Source organism: Lycium barbarum, chromosome 9, assembly GCF_019175385.1.
Source record: "Lycium barbarum isolate Lr01 chromosome 9, ASM1917538v2, whole genome shotgun sequence".
In the NCBI taxonomy this organism is placed as follows: Eukaryota; Viridiplantae; Streptophyta; class Magnoliopsida; order Solanales; family Solanaceae; genus Lycium; species Lycium barbarum.
The window spans coordinates 99,704,361-99,710,360 of NC_083345.1; the positions used below are offsets into that span (position 1 = coordinate 99,704,361).

Here is a 6,000-nt window from a genome sequence, read left to right on the forward strand (position 1 = left end):
AGAGCTTAGAGAGAAAAGATCAATTTTGACCAAAATCTGAGCCCCGAATCCCGAAGCCCGTGAAGAGAAAAGTGTTCTACGTTGCGTTGGCTCCAATTTGAGCTAAAAATCAACCAAAAAGAAGGGGTGGACGTGGTGGCTGCACACTTGAGGTAAGATTAAGGTTCCTTTTCATTGCTAATAAGTTTATTTAGAGTTCTACCGAACTAGAACGGAGAAAATAGTGTGATAAATTCGTTTGTTGGCGTTGTGAATTATGGAATGAGATTTGAAGAGAATTTTGAATGAAAATAAAAGTATGCAACTTGTAGAATGTGGAGGATGTCATTATTGATGTTGTTAGTATTAATTTCGACTCCCTTACGGAAATAAAATTATTAAATAGTTATATCGCAAATTTGGTTGGTTGAGGAATTTAGAAAATAATGTGTGGGTTGTTTTATGGCATACGTTGGTATTGGAAATATTATGATTAATGTTGGTATTGTTGTTGTTGTTGTTGGTTGCTGAATTGAGAATTCGGGCTAGGCATATAAACAGGGGAGATGCTGCCCGATTTTCGGCAGAATATAAAATAGTATGATTTGAAATATGGTACAAATGTGCGATGAAAAGGATAACATTAGCATAAATTCCTTTTAAATGTAGACTTACAAGCTTGGACGAATAAGCGTAGCTTATAAGCGGTCGAACAGGTATGTAAGACTTACCCCTTCTTTCTTTTGGCATGTCCTAGAGCTAAGTAAGGTATGACCTGACACGCGCCTTGGGGTAACTCTACTCTTTGATTCCGAGCTCGGTTATGATGCTTATTCTCTTTTGTCATGAGAATGTTTCGTATGGTTGAGTCTATTGTATGATTAATAAATAAATAAGCTACTTCATATGGTTTTGATATGTATCCATGATTCCGAAGCTCTGTTTGATATGTTTCTGAGGTTTTCTATGATTCTGATTCACTTCTGATATAAGTATGTCTGATATGATCGAGCTTATTATATGATTGAATAACGAGATAAGCATAAAGAATTGTGTTTCTAAAAGAGTTCTGTAAGTTTTAATGTCCCTAACTTTCGTAAAAGATCTCGGATTTGCTTTGAAATGTTTGTAAAAGTTCTGTGGTAAAAATGTCCGTAACTTTCACGTACATATGGTTCCAAAAGTTATATTTGATTTGATCCATAACGATATCCGAAAGGTACTTGATATGGTTGTTGCTTTGATTTTCCAAAAACGGCTTCTGAAACGTTCATAGAAGGTTCTGTACTTCAAACGCTCATAACTTTCTTATACTAAATCGGATTGATCCGAAACCTGTTTCTGAGCCTTCAGGTGTCGGTAAGCGTACTTGTCCATCGAGTCTCAAAATTGATTTATATGCATATAGTTTCTCACTACTCTGCTTGTGCATGTGTCATTGGCTCCTTCATCGAGTCCCGGGCCGGTATGTATCGTGCGTATGGTTCGCTGAGTCCCTTGCTTGAGGGTCGGGTTCCATATATATATTCCGGAGTATGATGTGTCCGGTTCCGGGGTACCGTGTATATATGTCCGGTCCCCGGGTACCGTGTATATGTTACGAAGTATGATGTGTCCAGTTCCCCGGAGTATGATATGTCCCGGGTACCGTGTATATGCTATGATGTGTTATGTGACGAAGATGTTCAGAGATATGAAGTCTTCTAGAGTATGATGTGTTATGGCGCCAGAGACAGGAGTGGCGACCATGTTCCTGTGCCCTATGCATGACTTTGATATGCATCATTTGTGTTTCAAAAAGTAAGCATTCTGATATTCTGGATAAGCTACTTACCCTCTGTATTTCTTCTGATATATGATGTCGGCAATAATATAATATATATGGATCGGGCTGCACGTTCCGCAGCAATATAATATATATATGGATCGGGCTGCACGTTCCGCAGCAATATAATATATGTATGGATCGGGCTGCACATTCCGCAGCAATATAATATATTTATGGATCGGGCCGAACGTTCCTCGGCAGTATATATTATATTTATGGATCGGGCCGAACGTTCCTCGGCAGTATATGTTATATATATATGGATCGGGCCGTACGTTCCTCGGCACTATTATATTACATATGGATCGGGCTGTACGTTCCACAGCACTATCAGTTATATGTATATCTGTATATGATGATATGTAGGTGATGACATATGATGTCAGTACGCACAGTCTGTGTTTGGAAAGTAAGCATTTTGGCACTCTGGATGATTTACTTACTTGCTGTACTCCTTCTGACATATGACTTCGGCATATACGATTTGTGTTTGGAAAATAAGCATGTTGGTACTCTGAATGATGTACTTACCTTTGTACTGCTTGTTTCGATTATGGTTCCGTTTTCTGTATTCTATGCCTTACATGCTCAGTACATTTTCCGTACTGACCCCTCTTTCTTCGGGGGCTGCGTTTCACGCCGCGCAGGTACACCCACATGAGTTGAAGCTATTACAGAAGATGTTCCAGCGGAGTTGGAAAGCTCCACTTGCTCCTGGAGTGCTGCCGAGTCAGAGTGTGTGTGCTATGATGTCTGATTAATGTTAGAGACTTTGCAGACAGAGTTGTGGGTATAGAATGTCAGTTTTGTAAGCGGCTCCATCAGCCGATGTGTCATTTTGTGTTATGTGATAAATTCCATATGATTACAGATTTTGTTGATTTAAGAACAAAGAAAAAGAATATTTCTGAAAGCCTACTATGTATTTCATGTTTACTTGATTTAAAGGTTCAAAGAGGTTATGTGTGTATTAAGAGTCAGAGGGTTCGCTCGGCTCTAAGTAAGGGTTGGGTGCCCATCACACCCTAGCGGGATTAGGGTGTGACATTAAGTCCCTGGAAACAGAGGACCATTTAAAGCATTTGCATGAAACCTTCGATGTCCTGCGCAAGTACAACATGAAGCTGAACCTGGAGAAATGTGCCTTCGGAGTAGGGTTGGGAAGATTCTGGGGTTCATGGTGTCAACCGAGGAATAGAAATCAACTCAGACAAGATACAAGCCATCGAGAACATCAAAGTGATCGAAGATGTCAAGGGTATGCAAAGACTGACCGGGAGAATCGCGACGTTAAGTAGATTCATTTCCAGATCCTCCGACGGAAGTCACCGTTTCTTATCCCTACTCAAGAAAAAGAATGACTTCGTGTGGACACCCAAGTGTCAACGAGCCTTAGATGAATTGAAACACCACCTGTCAAGCCCGCCTTTGTTGCACACACCGAAGGCCGATGAGCAGTTGTACCTATACTTGGTCGTACCTTAAATAGAGGTAAGCGGTGTTCTTGTCCGAGAAGAAAAAGGTACACAATTTCCGATTTATTATGTTAGTAGGACTTTGGGCGCCGAAAAGTGTTATCCCTACCTCGAAATCTTGCATTAGCATTGTTGAGTGCATCTAGAAAGTTGAAACCATTCTTCCAATGTCACCCCATATGTGTAATAACAACTTGCCCGTTATGAAATATAATGCATAAACCGGAGTTATCCGATAGGTTACCAAAATGGGTGGTGGAAATCAGCTGGTATGACATCGAGTACCGACCCCGAACAGCCATAAAGTCTCAGATCTTGGCAGACTTCATGACAGATTTCACGCCCGCAATGATACCCGAGGTTGAAAAAGAATTAGGACTAGCCTTGGGTAAAACAACCGGAGTGTGGACCCCACATAGGGATGACGCGTCCAACGTAAAAGGGCCCGGACCCGGGATCATGCTGAGAAGCCCAATCGAAGATGTAAGACGACAATCCATAAAAACATCCTCGAAATTGACTAACAATGAAGCCGAGTATGAGGCCTTGATTGCAGGTTTTGAGTTGGCTCGAGGACTGGGAGCTAAGGTCATTGAAGAAAGATGCGATTCCCTCCTGGTCGTGAACCAAATTAATGGGACTTTCCAGGTAAAAGAAGATAGAATGCAGAAATATCTGGAGAAGGTTCAAGTGGTCTTACACCGGTTTAAAGAGTGGACGGTACAACATACCCCGAGAGAACAAAATATTGAGGCAGATGCTTTGGAAAACCTGCAAACCTTGGTTCCTCGGTCGAAGCCGAAAGACTAAAATCGGGTGCAGTTGATGAGTTCGGTTATTGAAAGCTATCAGGTCGAAGTCAACGCAATAAGCATGACTTGGGATTGGCGAAATAAACACATGGATTATCTGACGGATGGAAAGCTGTCCTCGAATCCGAAGGAGTCACGTACATTACGGACTAAAGTGGCAAGGTACTGCATAGTCAATGGTAAGGTGTACCGGCGTTCCTTTTATGGCCCCCTCGCCAAATGCTTAGGTCCCGATGAAGTTGACTATTCTATGCGAGAGGTACATGAGGGAACATGTGGCAATCATTCCGGAGCCGAGTCATTAGTACGAAAGCTGATTCGGGATGGATACTATTGGGAACATATGGAAACGGATGCGAAAAGCTTCGTTTGCAAAGTGACCAGTGTCAAAGACACGCCCCGATGATACACCAACAGGGTGAATTGCTTCACCCGGTACTTTCCCCGTGGCCGTTCATGAAGTTGGGATTAGATATAGTTAATCCCCCACCATCAGCACCAGGTAAGGCTCGCTTTATATTATTTATGACTGACTATTTTTCTAAGTGGGCTGAAGCACAGACATTTCAAAAGATCCGAGAAAAAGAGGTCATCAATTTCATATGGGAGCACATCGTTTGCTGGTTCGGCATCTCGTCCGAGATCACATGTGACAATGGCCGTCAATTCATAGGGGCCAAGGTAAACGATTTTCTCGAAGGATTGAAGATAAAGAAAATAGTGTCAACTCCGTATCACCCGAGTGCAAACGAACAAGCAGAATCCACAAACAAAATCATCATTCAGAACGTAAGGGAAGACCTCCCCGAGATATTATGTGTGTACAGAACAACCCCGAAGTCAAGCACCTACCAAACACCATTTTCTCTCATATACGGCATGGAGGCCCTAATCCCGGTAGAAGTAGGCGAGCCCAGCTTCGGATTTCAACATACCACAAAGGATATGAATGATGAAGCAATGGCTATAAAGCTAGATTTAATGGAGGGAAAGCGCGAAGCCGCCCTAGTCCGTTTGGCGGCCCAAAAACAATGAATGTTCAGGTACTACAACCAAAGGATAAAAATCCGACATTTCCAAATCGGGGACTTAGTCCTTCGAAAGGTGACCTTGCATACGAAAAACCCCAACGAAGGAAAACTCGGACCAAATTGGGAGGGACCGTACAAGGTCATCGGAATAACGGGCAAAGGTTCTTACTAGCTCGAGGCAATGGACGGACAACAGGTGCCGAACAATTGGAACGTAGCACACCTGAAGAGATACTATTTCTAAGGTACGGTTTAACATCGTTGTTGAATTGCTCGAATTTCTTAGTTACCTTTGTAGGTAATGGTACAATGAGCTAATAACGGGTCAGAAAACACATGTTGCACTCTTTTTTCCTTAAGCCCGATTTTGTCCCAACTTGGGTTTTCCGGCGAGGTTTTTATTGAGGCAATAATATACAACGTGTTACTTATGATGAAGACTGGCTACAAGCTGGGACTGGGGACTCCCCGATAACAACGAAAGTGTTCCAAATTTTGCATGACCCCGTGATAGGTTGAGCCAAGGGCATTGTTATTATTATATCAGTTGTAAGGGCCAAACAACCGAATGAGTCGTGCTCGGATAGGCTATTTGTAAGGGCCAAACGACCAAATGAGTCGTGCCCAGATAGGTTATTTGTGAAGGCCAAACAACCGAATGAGTCGATCTCGGACTATGTAACCATTATGATTGCGAAATAAGAACACTTCGGTTAATTTTTTTTCATTTATTGAACTTCGATGCATCTTACAACTTTCCAAAAAAGGCGCGACCGAACCAAAACAACCTAAGGAACTCGGAGTAAAAATAAAGTCAAGGCCCCAAAACATATCGGCCAAAAATATTCAACACATTGATGCGAAGATGACCGAAC

At 42.2% G+C, this 6,000-nt stretch overlaps 1 long non-coding RNA gene across 1 annotated transcript in view; it reads left to right on the forward strand.

Moving 5' to 3' along the window:
• LOC132609155 (uncharacterized) overlaps positions 1-2,471 on the forward strand; it is a 37,725-nt gene extending 35,254 nt beyond the window's left edge. The window contains exon 3 of the long non-coding RNA XR_009570718.1: positions 2,455-2,471. This is a non-coding gene — a long non-coding RNA (uncharacterized LOC132609155). The remainder of the gene's footprint in view (positions 1-2,454) is intronic.
• The last annotated feature ends 3,529 nt before the right edge of the window (positions 2,472-6,000 follow it).